The sequence below is a fragment of the Benincasa hispida genome, chromosome 3, assembly GCF_009727055.1.
Source record: "Benincasa hispida cultivar B227 chromosome 3, ASM972705v1, whole genome shotgun sequence".
In the NCBI taxonomy this organism is placed as follows: domain Eukaryota; kingdom Viridiplantae; phylum Streptophyta; class Magnoliopsida; order Cucurbitales; family Cucurbitaceae; genus Benincasa; species Benincasa hispida.
This window is the reverse complement of record NC_052351.1, coordinates 47,666,267-47,683,336: the sequence shown is the minus strand read 5'-3', so window position 1 is coordinate 47,683,336 and position 17,070 is coordinate 47,666,267.

Sequence of the window (17,070 nt, the reverse complement as noted above, 5' to 3'; positions counted from 1 at the left end):
TTATTTATTTTTAGTTTTGTCTTTGAACTTTAATTAATTTTTGGCCAAATGTGAATCATTTATGCTAGCATCTAAAATTCAAGAAATAACATGCCTAAAATTGCCAAAAAAAAAAAAAAAAAAAGAGAAAAGAAAAGAAAAGAAAAGCTAACCAATGATTTAACATGTTGAATTTGATAGGATAACTAACATATATGAATTAAAATTGATAAGTTAAATTATTGAGAAAATAGATTAATAATATCTTATTTAATTTTAGTTCTCGTATTTCTAAATTAAAATTGGTTGAAATTGGTTAAATAATTATAATAACTTTTATGTAAAAAAAATACAATATGTGAATATATTTCTAAAGTTTATAATAAAAATTATAATATAAAGCAAATGTATTGAGGGAAGACTAAATTTGAGATTTATTAAAGGTACTTGACTAAAATTGGACAATTAAAAATATAAAGACTAAAATTTGTAAAAAAAAGTAAATTCAAAATATAAAACATAGATTGTATTTTAAGTTTAACCTAATATCTTCTAAAGATAGTAGGTTCAACTCTCATTTTTTTCAAAAAGAAAAAAAAGATGTCTATGACATTTACTAATAATATAAATCACTTCTAAAAATATCATATTTTAGACAAAATCAAAACCTTTTAATATATATATAAGCAAAAGAGAGATGAAAAGTATAATATGGGAAGAAAATAAAATTTCATCCAAACTAATTTTTTTTTTTTTTTTTTTTTGTGTGGATCTCTATAAATTGCAATCCCAATAAAAAGAAAAAAAAAAAAAACCCATCTTTAAATTTAACTATTAGCCTTTTTCGAAAATAATTGGTATCTAGAAACGGTTGATACTTCAAAGTACATGGTGGTGATAATTTAAAGCATTGATATTCGAAAAAAGTTAAAATGTAAAAATCTACATTTCCAAAAAGTATTTCCCTTCAATTAAATTATTTTTTCTATTTTCTTTTAAAAAATTAATTCTTTTGCTTTTGTTGGTTTGAATACAGAGCATTGCTTTTGACTTTGTGTATATAACCTTACTTGATTAATTAGCCACTTTAATCATAACACATTCAAAAAGTATTAAGCTCCTAATTACTCATTCTCCTCCCTAAATTGTTGAAACTTTTTTTCCCCCTTTAATCCCTTCCTATTTACTTGTTATATTATAATATACACTCAATTTTTTTTCATTTCCAATTTTAATGTCTATTTTGTGAGTTGTAAGTTTGAATAGGTAAAAAAAACTAATTCAAATCTCAAATTCTAATATCGATACTCGTTCCACATTTGATAATAGAATAACAATTGTAATGACTAAAATGATTTTAAAAACATATGGCTCATAATTCTCACAAGATAGCTCAAAATTAGAAAAGCAAATTTGATCGAGACTTTGGTATATTTGTTTGCCAATCTAAATATTGGAATGTCTTGAATCTGTTATCTGGCATTTCAAATAACCAAACACGGTTCTCTGTGACCTGTAATAAACTCTCTCACTTTAGAGATGTCTCTGCAACCTGTAATTTGATATTTCTCTTTAAAAATAAAATTGTTTTCTCTTTCTACTTATAAACGTAGCTAACACATTATTAGTGAATCACATAAATCTTTGTATTAAATTTTTCGATTTTCGAGATAAAAACTCATGTTATATATGAATTTAAACTTTTAAAACTAAGATGCAATATCATTTACAACTCAACGAAATGGGACATGTATAAAGAAAATGGAATATATTAAATTAATTGGTTACATTAAGTTTGAAGCAATGTTGATGTGGAGTGGAGATTTATAACCAAATAATTAAAACAAAAGAAACTATGATAGATGTGTTGTAACTTGGTAAGATGAATTAATGCATGTCATGTCTTTTTTTTTTTTTTTTTTTTTTTTTTTTTTTTTTTTTAAGGTTAAATTACTTTGTCCCACCATGAAACCACTAAGATAACCCACCAACACACACACACACACAAAGGATTACAGCTCACAATGTATCATTTTCAAGAACCTTAAAAAGATAGATGTGGTGGGATTTTTAAAGTATCAAACAAACAAAGAAGATAACAAAGCAAGCAAACTAATGTTATTGTGTTTTCTTGCTTTTTTGACAAACTGAAATAAAGGTTGATCTTCACAATTTTCTATATGCTTCATAACTTATCTAAATATAAACTTATTTAGATTTATCTCTCATACCTCTATTGATATTTTCACAACTTTTTGGTCAAAATTCTCATAGTTTTGTTTCTTAATCTAACTTATGAATGGGTGACTTTCTTTCTCATTCTCGATCAACGTAAAATTATCAAAATGAGTATAACTCAACTGATATAGTACTTGTACTATCAACCTCAAAATTAGAGGTTCTATTCTCTCTCCACCCCCATATATTGTAAAAAAAAAAAAAGTGTAGAACTATCCACGAAAGATATATAATGATGAAAAATGATCATTACCTGCCAAAACGAGCTTAGCTTAATTAACACTTGCATAAGTTTGAAATCTCAATTTTTATAAATAAAGTTTGAGGATATAATTATAATTACTACAATACTTTAGAGGTAGTTTTCATGATATCTTTCCTATTTTTTGAAGTTGGATTATAGAGATATGCATCTAGATTCCTAATTAAAGAGTCTGGAGAGAAGAAGAATGATTGAGAAGAAAGGGAAGGGGTTTGTGATTGAAATGAAAATGAGAGCAACCAAAGAAGTGAACAAAAAATGATAATAAATGTTTTGGAGGTCAGTCCCTTGATTTAAGGCAAATGTGAATGAGATCCTTCAGGTTGAAGCAATTATTTGTCCCTTACACAGTCTCTAATGTATATGTCCAAAAAAAAAGGACATTTCTGCTATGCTTTTTATTAATGCTCTTTTTCCCTCTTGACCCCAGCATACAATTTCTCATCAGAGTCAAATTTTCATGAAAATTTTGGTCAGAGAAAAAAAAAAACAATAAATTCTACATGGTGCAAATAATAATGTTGATGAACTTCTTACCGTGTCAGTTGAATTGATGGATTATTTAATGTAATTGATATAATGTGATGGTCACGTTAATATATTTCTAGTTCAACGGTACGTAGAGTGAAGATATTTGAATCTTTACCTCTTGGATGTTAGAGTAAGATATTTGAATCTTTGCCTCTTGGATGTTAGAGTCACTCTGCGAGATGTCTAATGGTCTCCGACTCTATTATCGAATCGTTAGTTTCGGCCCGTTCCCAACTTGTCTCGTCCTCAGGCTGACCCTTCTATCTTACTAAGTAGTATTCTACTTTTGTACTGGGTGTATGGTTCCATCCTCGTCTATGGTGCAATCAACTATGAGATACTAAACTTCTTCTTGGGGAAGTTCTTGTACACATCTAGTAGTGTCATCGTGGGCACATTCTCAAGGTTGGTTTGGTCTAGTTGAAGTCAACTAATTCACATAGAATATGAGGGACTTTTCACCAAGTTGTTCGTTTGAGTCCACGGACAACCTCTCCTATCCACTTCTCTATGCTTTCAATCAAATTTGTCCGTTTATGCATGCTTTGCTTTATAATTGTCTTAACATATATATTTTTTGATTGATCACGAATCCAGTGGTTTTATAAAAGTGATAATCCTATTTGTCGTAGCTACCGTCAAATAAGAAAAAATCTTTTTATTCTTAGAGGATGTTTTTCTATTATTATTCTCAGAGGATGTTTGATATATATAAGCTAATATTAGAGTAAGCTAGTAGGCTAGTCTATAAATATTAGATGTCACATGTGGTGACTGCACAAAAATGAGTTTATTAGTTATGTGGAAATAAAAAAGATAATGTTGGTTAGGGGAGAAATGAGAGATGTCTGGGCAAATATAGTTTGTATCAAACTAGAAAACACAAAAGAATGGAAAACATAATTTTCAATTAAAATGTTAATTTTCTACCATTAATCCTTATTTACATTGTTGATTCATGATGAATCGTCCTTTTAAATGATTAATTTCTCTTGAAAAAAATCTTAAACGTATCAAATGAAATAAACTAAAATTATTTATTATCATTTATTAAAAAATGTTTATATCTTTGTATATGTATATGCAATTTCTTGACAAAATAAACGAGAAATATATTCTCCGTCCTTTAGCTTGTGGAAAATTTCCCCCCTCATTTTTCACGTAACAAGATTCCCTATTCCATTAAGGACGATTTTGACCCCTAAGAAAAATGGATATCCCTACCTATTGATGATGGGTTGAGAGCACTAGCACTTTGGCACCCATCACACCATTCAACTATCAATGATCTTAGAGTTTTGTTTTGTAAATTCCGACAAAAAATAAGTTCAAATATGACAAAAATTTCTTACTAAGATAACATCATCTCTATATCTCCCATTTTCATCGACTAGTAAGTGATAACTGCTAGGTTTGTAGAATCTCTTTCTTTTAGCCTATCACCGCCTTAAAGTCTTAAAAGAATACAACTTAACATTAAGCTGGAGACATATAGGGCAACCTGTGAAGCATTCCATGACGGCTTAGAAGATCCATTAGCCTATAGGAGTATGTATGGTGGGTGGTCTCCAGTACTTTACTCTGACTCGCCCAGAGATTTCGTTTGCTGTTGGACTTGTAGACAAGTTTATACGATCTACTGTTTAATCAAACATGAACTGGATATATCCAAAATTTGAGGCGTTGAGTGAGTTCATATGTTTGGGGTTCATATGTTTGTGGAGTTCATATATCTGTGTTTTGGGTGTTGAGTTGAGTTCATATGTCAGGGGTATTTGGTGCAATTTTTTCTGACATAAATAATCTGTTTTATGGTGACTATTTTTGTTTGGAAACTTTTTTACTTAATAATTCTACATATATTTTCTTTTAAGAAATTGTGGATTGCACTTTGTTTTATCGATTTTTTTAAAGTACACGTGTATTGTTTGAAGTTTTGGGAAATGTTGTTTAAGGTTTGCTTTTAGATCATGCATTTCAATTTTTTTATTTAAGGAAACGTTTTACAAATTTGTGCATGTGGCGTTCCTAGCTAAGTTCGACAAGATTATATTGGATTCATTAGAACAAAACAAATTTAGATTTCTATTGTTAGTGAAATATTTTTAAAATATAATTGTATTATAATACTTTATTAATGGTGATGTAAAATGGTTGGCGGAAAAAAAAAAAAAAAAAAAAAACAAAGTCACATTCTCTAGCTGAGTTGTTTGATTAAAAAAAAAAGAAAAAAATTATATATGATATGGGCAATAAATGGCCAAATCCAATCACACAAAAAATTACATAAATGCCAAAGTCCAATCACACAAAAAAAAAATTATTCTCTAGTATAATTCTTGTATCTGATAGATATGTTCGACAACTTCTTTATACCTCCTAAATTCGAATTTATACTTATCTTTTCGCCATGATATAAATTTCTATTTGGATTAATTTGGAAAAAATATATTCATAAAGTCATTTTCATTTAAACGTTTTTGAAAAAAGTACCATTGTGGTCATTGAGTTTTCAATATATGTATTTGATTCCTAATGTTTCCAATTAATCAATTTAGTCTATGAATTTTTAAGAATAGATTTAAAAAGTTCTTCAAATAATAAACTTATTAAATTTACATATAATATTTGACTAAATGGTGATATGGCAAGATTAAATTGGAAAAAAAATGTTTTTAAATCTCTCTTTCATTTTTCTGCATTCTCTCTTCTTCCCCAACTAGAGCTTCTACTTCGATTGATTCATTGTGCATATTCTGCAAACCAGAAAAAAATGCTTGGATATGCCTTTTGGCCTCAATCCAACTTACACCAGGATCATTTCCCACCATCGTTTCCCTTATTCTTCTCCTCATCTCCATAGCACCATCCCATGAACCCAGCTCTGCTTAACAAGCTTACCATGAAAGAATGGTGCTTAGAATTTGGTATAATATTACTTTCTTTCATACAGTTCCATAAAAAACTGCTCTATTATATTTAAACTGAGTTGCTGTGATTGCAAGTAGAAGGTAAGAAAAGAAGAATTGTAACTTGTCTGGCTTGACACCATGCTTTTGAAGTTTGAAGAAGAGCTCCAATGCCTATTCCATACTCCCATGGTGGCTGTACCCACCAACCATGGAGTTTCAACACTTCAAATCAGGACATGAGACTTGAGAAAATATCAATTTAGCAGAACTTAAATTGCCACTTTTGGCATACATGTCGATTAGACTCCCAAAAGACGTAGATTTTAGCTTCACACCCTGTTTTTATGGCCAGAGAATGAAAAATCTCCCCTTGTTTTAGAGTGGCAAGATCAACACATGAACTCAAAGCCAAACTGAGTGAAAAACTTTCAAGTTCATGGTCATTCTGATGCATTTGATTGCTTTTCCCCCACACCAATTCAATCATATATATGAAATTGTTTATGTCAATAAGGAGCCAGAGCAGTCGAGCATTGCAAGAAGAGAGGGAGAGATGCACAACCACACGACTTTCAGGAAGTGAAATAGAAACCGAGGAGGTTGAAGAGGACATTCTCGGCCTGAAATCAAAATATGCACAATGAATCAATTGGAGTAGAAGCTCTACATGGTGAAGAGGAGAGAATGGAGAAAGATGATAGGGAGATTAAAAATATATTTTTTTTCTCAACTCATCTTGCTACATCACCATTTAGTCAAATATTATGTCTAAATTTAATAAATTTATTATTTGAGTAATTTTTTGTAAACCCCGAGCCCTGTTTCCTCTGTGTTAAGTATGGTTAACTTATGTTAATACTATGATTGTAGGGAAGAAGGAAATATACAAGTGTGGGAGCATAGGGCTCTCGGGTAAGAAATTGAATGTGCGCCTAGTTAGGAGAGAGAATTTTGCCTAAGTGTGGAAGTTGAACTATGCGTTGTAGCCTTGGTGCGTCAAAGGGCTAAGACTTGAGTGGTGTAGCAGCCACACGCTTCATGAAGGCGAGGATGGATGAAAGATTTTCATTAACAAAAGGAAAGAGTTATGCGTGGGCTGGCAGGTGATGGCGAAGAGTAAGGCCCATGCGGGGGCATTGACCTATGCGTTGGTTTAAGGAAGCGCTAAGGTTAATGAGGTGTTGGCCGCGTGCAGCAATGGGCGAGGATGCCTTAGGCATTGGAGCAGTTTGTGCATGCGATAGCTGAACATGATGCATGCAAGCAAGGGAAGCCATGCGACATTGGCCTAGGCATTGGTGTAAAGATGTACTGAAGCATGCGTTAGTCAAGTATGGCTGTGTGGTCGAGTGAACCATGCGCAGGTGAGAAGTGTTTGAGGGAGTCATGCATTGGGGATTAGAGAAAGTTCCCAGGTTAATTAACAACCTAAGTGGGCCAGCTGTCAAGGTTAAGGAAATCAAACCCACTTAGTGGGCTAGTTGTCACCTTAATCTGAGTGGGGAGGCATGCATCTCAAGTATAAAAAGGGGAAAAGCTAGTAGAAGCTCTCAGTTTTCCCATCTCTCTCGTGCGAATGGAGGAATTTTTTAGCCAACTTGAAGATTAAAGAGTGTATATGTTGACCTTGGACTGCCGGAAGCAATCTCCCACGAAATTGAGCTGAAATCTGAAGATTTTCCCAAGTGATTCAAGCTTTTAGGTGATCTTGAGCCATGAGAGGAGATTGAGGGTTTTTGGGCTGATCAGGAGGAATATGAAGCCCAAATATAAAGGTAAGAAAGTTAAAACAATTATGAATAAGTTTGTAGAAGGATTTTTTTTCCCTCCAAAATAATGGTTGGAAAATGCGTTATTCGAATTTAAAATTGAAACTAGAATTTTTGGCTTTAAACAACCAGGTGGCTGCATCGGTTGAGCAAGCAAGCAGCTTATTGACTGGGCGAGGCGCTGGCAAGCGTGCGTGTGAAAACGAGTTGAGCGTAAGGTAATGTGCTAGGCTACGTGCGAAGGTTGAGCTGTGAGAGGACAGAATGTGCGGTGGTTGCAAGGCAGTGAGCGCAGAGTTGCATGGGACACAGCAGATATTGGCACATATGTGTTGTAAAGGTGTCCGAACGCATGAGATAAGCGCTTATGGCCGCCGTCTAGCAACACAAACCAAGGTATTTTTACTAAGTGTTGAACACATAGGATGGCTATGCATTGAGATGGGAGTTTAATGCTTCATGTTAAATATTAAAGTTGCTTAAGTAAGTTAGTCTCACAAGGAGACTAATAGCACTGACCATAAAGTGTTGATCATATCCATAGGGTTAACGCCAATAGGGAAGGCTCATCAACCCTAAGAAGGAACGTCCAAGACTGTGAGTGACAAAATTCAAGTGTTTACAAAGGCTTTAATAAACACATGTTTTAAGAAAGCTATTGATACATGCTTTTAATGTTAGCATTGCAAAGGAGCATTGATACATGCTTTTAATGTTAGCATTGTAAAGGAGCTTTCCAAGCAAGCTAGTTTTCTTTAGTGCATGCTTAGTTTCAAGAAGAGTTTATGAAAGCATGACTTTAGTGTTTTCCACCCGTATGTTATTGAAGTATGCATTGATTGATGCCTTATGCTCATTGCATTTAAGCTTATGATTCTAGTTCACAAAGCATGTGTTATTCCAAGCATAAGTTTTTATGATGTTTTAAATGAGGAACCGATACCCAAGGATTTGGAGAAGGTATCCGGGCCCCTAGTACTTAAAGTATGACGGTACTTAGATATTACCACATGTACGTAGGTAGAGTTGACATTGGTTGTATTAAAATTACTCCACTCCAACTAAGGACATATGACGTTGAGGGAGTAAGTAAAGTGATTTTCTCTCAACTTAGGTTTATGTGATGTTGATGTTTATGAAGTTTTAGAATTTAAACATGTTATGCACTGGCTAAATGACTTTCAATAGTCTTATGTTTAAAAGTTTTAAGTGTAAGTTTGCTTGGTAGTTTCCAGTATATATGTTTTTAAATGGTCACTCACTGGGCTAGTAGCTCATTCTTTCAAATGTTTTCTTTCCTCCAGGTAGCGGTCAAATCTCTAGAAGATAACTACACTGTTGCTCTGCCACTCAAAGTACCTTTTTTTTAGGAATTTCTCATATCCAAAGCAGTTTCCTGTCTCAGCCAGAATGCTAGTGGAGAATCTCTCCCTGACCTTTCAACTTAGCAATCACAGAATTCAGGGGAAGGCTCGTGCCCATTGAGTTCACCCGCACTAGCACTAGTATATGGTGATATGCAACTCGAAAGCCCGAACACACCAAAACTAGGTGCAAAGAACCAACCAGACTGACCTAGTGGGGAGAGTCTGGGACATTCCCTCATGATGGAACAAGTTAGAGAATAAAGGAAATTAGATGTTTATCTTGGCTATGATTGTAATGATGTTATGTTCATGTTTAGGAACTTGTAAGGAGTTTTTGGGATCGACTAGGTTTCGTATCTTTAATTATGTATATATGCAGTGTGTGTTGAATCCTATTTACTCAGGTTGTTATATTAAGTAATGTTAAGAGTTATAAGTAGCATTATTTTGATTCATGGGTCAGTTAAACATGTTAAGGAAGTCTAGAAGGGTAGTAAGTGTCATAAAAGGGTTGGTAACTGCTACCATCACATTCTCTCCTTAATTACGAAGGTAATCTGGGAGGGGGTGTGACAAGTTAGTATCAGAGCATAAGATGTTGGGAGAGAGTTCATGCATTATTTTAGGTCAATGTTGTGAGTCTTTAATATGTATACTTTATAACTAGGTAAAAATGCTAAGAATAAGTGTCAGGCGAGGAAGCAGACAACAAATGGGGACCCTAACCCTACTGCTAGAGATCCCAAGGTTTGATGAGATCCATATCCGACTAAGAGAAAGGGTAGAGATCCAGAAATGCAGGAAATGACTTTAAAGGGTGAATCGAGTACCCCGTAGGTGGGAATAAATCCTCAGTTAAAGGATAGAGTTTTTGATAGGATCGCTTAGAAATTAGCAGCGAATGTAGGGTCCGTACAAGTGGATCCAGAAAAGAAGTACAACATCAAAAGGCTAAAGGCCCTAGGTGCAACAACGTTTGAAGATGCAACAAATCCAACGAAGGTTGAGGTCTAGCTTGATCTGATAGAGAAATATTTTGATGTGATGCGATTTCCTGACGAGTGAAAGGTTAGGTTAACTGTGTACCTATTGTAGAAAGAAGCTGTGAAATGGTGGACGATCGTAGATGCCAGAAGGAATAGATCTGAGACCCTGACTTAGGCAGAGTTTAGAAAAGTCTTTGAGGAAAAATATTAACCTAGTTCATTCAGGGAAGCCAATAGAGATGAGTTCCTCAGGTTAGTTCAGGGATCGATGACGGTCGCTGAATACGAGCAAAAGTTTATTAAATTATCATAGTATGCTCTTCAGATCATTATAGAGGAAAATGATAGATGGAAAAGATTTGAAAATGGTCTGAGGGGAGAAATCCGTACATCTGTCACCTCTACAACTAACTGGATGGATTTCATTCTATTAGTTGAAGCAGCTATGAGGGTTGAAAGAAGCATAGCTAACGAAGAACAACAAAGGATTCCAGAGGAATTGAGAGGTAAGAGTTTTATACCTTGATTTTTTGGATAGTCTAGAGAATAGAGAGTTGCAGATCAGCAACGATTGAGTAAGAAGATGTCGAGACAACTAGTTAGTTCAGTTGGTAAGTCTGTGATGGGACGTATTGGTGAATTTGTAGCTAGTACAATTAAAAAAACCCCATGTACAAGTTGTGGTAAGTACCATTTGGGGACATGTTACAATGGAAGGAATGTTTGCTACCAGTGTGGATAGACAGGTCATTTTAAGAAGAATTATCCTCAGCTAGTACGTGAGCCTCAGGTAGAACAGAAATTGGCTTCTCAAACAGTAGATCAATCGAAGGCAACTGCAGCTAGAGGTGAGGGATCCAGTAGAGCCAAGCAGAAAGGAATAGCAGAATGAGCTCAACAATAGGGTAGAGTGTATGCAGTAACCCACCAGGAAGCTGAGGAGTCAGATATTGTAACTGGTAAAGTAACTCTATGTAATCAGCCTACTTATGTATTATTAGATCTTGGCGCTACTCATTCATTCATTTCTAGCATGTTTGCATCGCATATAGATAGAATGCAGGAGAGCATGCTTGATGAGTTATTCATTTCTACGCCTAATGGGGACATGTTAGTAGCACAGGAGTATTATAAGAACTATGAGGTAGTGATTGAAAACCAGAGCTTATGGGTTGATCTGATTTCTCTAGAATTATTTGAGTTTGATGCTATTTTAGGTATGGATTTTTTGTGTAAGTATTATGCCACTGTCGATTACTTCAAGAATGAGATAATGTTTAGAAGGCTAGATGAGAAGGAGATAGTATTTGTTGGAAGTAAAAGACTTCTTCCTAGCAGATTGATTTCAACAATTAAAGCTTGAAAACATTTGAGCAAGGGATGTATAGCCTATCTGGCACATGTAATTGTTTCACAGGATAAGAAAGCTTGAAGACATGACAGTCATACAGGAGTTTCTTGATGTATTTCCTGAGGAGTTATCAGGATTGCCACCTGACAAGGAAGTGGATTTTACTATTGAACTAATTCAAGGTACAACTCCTATTTCTCAAGCTCTGTACAGGATGGTACCAGCTGAGTTAAAAGAGCTGAAGGTACAGTTACAGAAGTTGGTAGACAAGGGGTATATCAAGCCTAGTGTGTCACCATGGGGAGCCCCAGTTCTATTTGTGAAGAAGAAGATGACACTCTCAGGTTATGTATTGATTACAGAAAGTTGAATAAGGTGACGATCAGGAACAAGTATCCATTACCTCATACTGATGATCTCTTTGATTAGTTAAAGAGGGCCACGGTGTTTTCAAAAATAGATTTGAGATCAGGATACCATCAGTTAAAGGTTAAAGAAGCAAATGTTCCCAAGACTACTTTCAAAACCAAACATGGGCATTATGAGCTTTTAGTAATGCCATTTGGTTTGACGAATGCCCCTCTGGTATTCATAGACCTTATAAATAGGATATTCCATCCCTGTATGGATCAATTTTTGATTGTTTTTATTGATGAAATTCTAGTTTATTTTGTGAACAGGGAAAAGCATCAGGAACATCTGAGGATTGTGCTTCGGACATTACGAGAGTAGAAGTTATATGCTAAGTTCAGCAAGTGTGATTTCTGCTGAACCAAGTGGTGTCTTTAAGACATGTAGTATCAGCTAAAGGAAACCAGACATGAGGATTTCCATGAGCAGCAGAATGATTGTTCCAAATTACATTCGTATTTGAACATACACAATTACAATCAAGAAACGAAAACTTACAGGCTATGCACAATATGAAATTACAACATGCTTACAATAAAATCAAGGGATAAAGTATCATACCTTTGAAGACTCATCTTCAAACTCCCTCGATCACAAATGCTCATTTTGACTCTAAGCCAACAACGCATAAACGCTCGAAAACATCACGAACAATAATGAACTCGAACACAACGATCTCCAAGATCACGAACACAACGAATGACCTCCAAAAACCTCGACCTCAATCGAGTTGAGTATGACACCACCACAATGGCTACCTTGGTATTCTCGGTGTGAGAATCCAGAAGTATGGGCTCTATATGGACTTGGGTAGAGGAAGATACTGGAGGAGTAACAATCATGTAATGATTGACCAAGTGGGAGATGACAGAAGTCTATCGTATAGACGATGCCCAATCATTTAGAAAAAGCTCCGCGATCGTTTAGCTAATGGCCAATTGAGTGAACTATCGTGTAGTGTCACTCCAAGATCGATTAGTCTCTCCTCAACTATCGTTTAGTGAATCCTATTCACTTGACAACGATTCCTTGAGTTTTCTTTCCAAAAATGGAAAATCTCAAAACTACTAAATTTAGAAAAACATTTTTTCTTTTATCTCACAGTTACCATGAAACCGCCAATAACCTCTCACTCAATTGGTTATTAAAGAAAAATATATAATTATCTAATAATTAATATTATTATGAATATATATGATAACCAACTTACCATATTATATTTATAACATATAGTTTTAATATTTCATCTCATGAAACAAATAAATTATAGCTCTTTTCTATTTCATGGTACTTAATGTAAATATCATTTACATTAATCCTCCACTTGATGTATCTCATACATTACACTGATCATATCATATATAATCGAATTACCTCTTGTCAATTTGAGCATTTCAAATAAACACCAAGAACTGATTTTTAACTTGAATTCATTGATCTACCAAGGGGACCTTATGGACCTGTAGCTTGAAGCTCCAACGGTACATGAATAATTGACTAAACTCTTTAGTCACGGGATCCATCATCCATTAACTTACAGGCACTCTACTAAAGAATGACAGCTGAACTCTCTTTACTACAGATATATTATGTGTTCATATCAACTAATCAACAACGCGATAACCCTTCACAGATTGCTTGTAAGTACAGCTGGACCAATAACCGTTGTGCCCCTGTAGTTACATCTAACTCTTTAAGTACCACTGATCCCTTTAATGAACATAAGTCATAGTCCTACTATGACGGAGTCCTCTCTTCCAAAGAGAAGTTGTGGCCATTATGTTTAAGACCCGGAATCCGTCCTTAAGGGAGTAATCTATCTACTTACCCCTGCTTTGGGGAAGAAGTGAATTCGATCTTGTGTAACCGAGTTCCCAGCTCCCAAATCAGACCAATCTCCAAAAAGGTAGGGATGTTGAGTTAGTAATCTGGCCACTCTTACGCATACTAATCAAAGGACCGCCCTCAAAGGCAGAAGTTCCGAAAACACTCAGAATTGAGGTCATGTCACCTATCGTCGTTTGGGTGGATGTAAGTCTCATGTATCAACGAAATTATATATAGACATCTCGTGGTCTGGTCTTATACAAACTCTTTGTATAAGACACCCCCGCTCGCATGTCGCCACATGAATGGTCAGGATTTACCATCTGTAGTAGTTCACAACACTTGTATACCTCTACAAAGTGGACCGTATTCATAGTGTCACTAGGATCAAGTATCCCTCCTTAATCTTTATACTATAGACCTATTTAGGTTATCACTTAAGGCATGATCCACTTGTATATCTCATATACATGCTTAAGTTTTCATATAATAACCTTGGAGCTTTGTTTATTGGATATAAGTAAATGTCAAATAAAATAACTCTTATTTTATTCGTAACAATGTGTACAATTTTTAAACTATGAGACTCCGGGAGAATTAGGACACCAATTCCAACATCAGCAATGGTAGTTAGTATCGACCCCCAGAAGACAGAAGCCATAGTAAACTGGGAGCGACCTTCTATGGTATCTGAGGTACGCAGTTTTCTTGGACTAGCATGGTATTACAGGAGATTTGTGGAAGGATTTTCCAAGATAACTCTTCCATTGACTAGTCTGATGAGAAAATATGTGAAATTTGTATTGTCACATGATTGTGAACAAAGTTTCCAGGAGTTGAAGCGAAGACTAGTGTCTGCAACGATACTTACACTTCCAACTCCAGGTAAAGAATTTAAGATTTATTATGATGCATTCAGACAAGGGCTAGGATGTGTTCTAATCTAGGAAGGAAGAGTGGTAGCCTATGCTTCTAGAGAGTTAAAGAAGCATGAGTGTAATTACCCTACTCATGACCTAGAGTTGACAGCTGTAGTATTAGCTCTGAAGATTTAGAGGCATTATCTGTTTGGATAGAGATGCCACATTTTCATTGATCATAAAAGCTTAAAATATATCTTTGATCAGAAGGAACTGAATTTGAGATAGAGAAGATGATTAGAGCTAATCAATGATTATGATTGTACTATTAAGTATCATCAAGACAAAGTCAATCTAGTAGCTGATGCTTTAAGCAGAAAATTAGGATAAGTGAAAGCTACCCTTTGCACCATTAGAGGGGTGCTGTTGCAGGAGTTAAAAAGTGCTAATGCTGTTTTAGTAGTCGACTAAGCAGGGAGTTTCGTAGCTTCATATCAGCTACGACCCACTCTAGTTGATTATATTCTTTGTGGGTTAGAGATTCTAATCTATGCAGGATAGCTGAAGAAGTCAGAAAGAACCAGAGGTCGGATTATGAATTAAGAACAGATGGAGTTTTACTCAAGGAAGGAAGGGTATGTGTACCCAGTATCCCAACATTGAAACAGGTTATCTTAAAAGAAGCTTATAGTTCGGCTTATGCTATGCATCCAGGTCGTACGAAGATGTATAGAATGTTAAAGAAGTCGTACTGGTGGCCTAGTATGAAAAGCGAAATAGTAGATTTTGTAGATAAATATTTGGTTTGCTAGCAGGTAAAGTCTGAACGGCAGAGACCAGTAGGATTGCTTAATCCACTTCCAGTGCCGGAGTGGAAATGAGAGCATATTATGATGGATTTCTTATGTGGCTTACCCAGAATGTCCTTAGGTTATGATGGAGTTGGGTAATTATTGATAGGTTGACGAAGACAACTAAGTTTTTACCAATAAAGATCACTTTTACCCTAGACAAGTTGGTCAAGCTATATGATGACAAAATAGTAAGTCAGTATGAAGCCCTGGTATCGATAATATCTGATCGAGACCTGAGGTTCACTTCTAAATTTTTCCTAATTTACAGAAAGCCCTACGTAACAAAATCACGGTTCAGTACGGCTTTTCATCCGCAAACCGATGGCCAGTCAGAGTAGACGATTCAGGGATCAGTGGACATGCTGAGAGCATGTGTACTACAGTTTAAAGAAAGATGGGATACACACTTAACGTTAATAGAGTTTGCATATAATAACAGTTATCATTCCAGTATCGGGATAGCTCCATACGAGGCTTTATATGGTAGACCTTGCCATACGCTAGTATGTTGGAATGAGGTTAGAGAAAGGAAATTGTTAAGGCCAGAACTGGTGCAACAAACTTCAGATAGTGTTAAATTGATCAGAGAAAGTTTGAAAAAAATAGCCCGAGACAGGCAAAAGAATTACGCTGATAAGCAATGAAAAGAACTGGAATTCGAGGTAGGTGATCAAGTATTCCTTAGGTTATCTCATTGGAAAGGAATACTTAGGTTTAGCAGGAAAGAAAGCAAAGTCTGAGATATATAGGTCCATACGAGATAGTGGAGCTTATTGGTCTAGCAGCGTACAGGTTAGCTTTACTTGTGGAATTGTGTCGGATTCATGACGTCTTCCATATGTCGATGTTGAGGAAGTATGTACTAGATCCCGCTCATGTGTTACAAGAATAACCAGTACATTTAAAAGAATGTTTAACTTATGAAGAAGAGTCAGTGGAAATCCTTGATAGAAAGAAGTAGGTCTTAAAGAATAAAACAATACCATTAGTAAAGGTATTGGGGGAGAAACCACGAGATTGAAGAAGCTACTTGGGAGACTGAAGAAAAAATGAGAAGCATATACCCTCATTTATTTAGTTAATGGACTGAAAGCAAAATTTCGAGGATGAAATTTTATAAGGGGGAGGTAAATTGTAAACCCCAAGCCTTGTTTTCTCTACTTAAGTATATTTAATCAATTAATGTGTTGAGTATGGTGGGAAGAAGGAAATATGCTAAGTGTGGGAGTATAGGGTTGTCGGGTAAGAAATTGAATGTGCTTCTAGTTAAGAGAAGGAATTTTGCCTAAGTGTGGAAGTTGAACTATATGTTGTAGCCTTGGTGTGTCAAAGAGCTAAGGCATAAGTGGCACGGTAACCATACGCTCCATGAAGGCGAGAACGGGCGCAAGATATGTGCTAATGAAAGGAAAGGTCTATGTGTGGGCTGGCAGGTGATGGCCAAGAGTAAGGCCCATGCGGCAACATTGAACTATGCGTTGGTTTGAGGAAGTGCTTAGCAAGGCGTTGAGGTTAATGGGGTGTTGGTAGCGAGCAACAATGAGGGAGGATGCCTTAGGCACTTGAATAGCTTGTGCATGTGATAGTTAAGTATAATGCATGCGAGCAATAGAAGCCATGCGACATTGGCCTAGGCGTTGGCGTGAAGAGGCACTGAAGCATGGCATGGGCGTGTGGTTGAGTGAACCATGCACTAATGAGAAGTATTTGAGGGAGTCATGCG